This window comes from Aplysia californica, unplaced genomic scaffold, assembly GCF_000002075.1.
Source record: "Aplysia californica isolate F4 #8 unplaced genomic scaffold, AplCal3.0 scaffold00876, whole genome shotgun sequence".
NCBI lineage: Eukaryota > Metazoa > Mollusca > Gastropoda > Aplysiida > Aplysiidae > Aplysia > Aplysia californica.
The window spans coordinates 301,958-302,377 of NW_004798146.1; positions in this window are offsets into that span (position 1 = coordinate 301,958).

Here is a 420-nt window from a genome sequence, read left to right on the forward strand (position 1 = left end):
GGAGCAATTTATCACATGTCGCTGGGGTCAGGTGGAGCTTGCGAAACTGCGGTCGGATCATCATTGGAGCTGGAGATGGTATCAGAACTTTGAGAATGAAGAGCTCAACCCACTTTGCCAAAGATGCAGCCATGAAAGGAAAGGGAGGATGTTAGACTTGAGTTTGAAGGTCCAGGAACAATGGCAATTCGAATGGAGATTTTCGGACGAGTGGATGTGCCAATGAGTATAATGACAATGGAGCCGGAAAAGAGCCTCGCTCTCACTCGAAGAATTCTTTGTGGAGTCCACCAGGCCCATTAAGGAAACAAAAGAGAACCATTATCATTATCTATCATCATCATCATCATCATCATCATCATCATCATCATCATCATCATCATCATCATCATCATCATCATCATCATCATCATCATCATC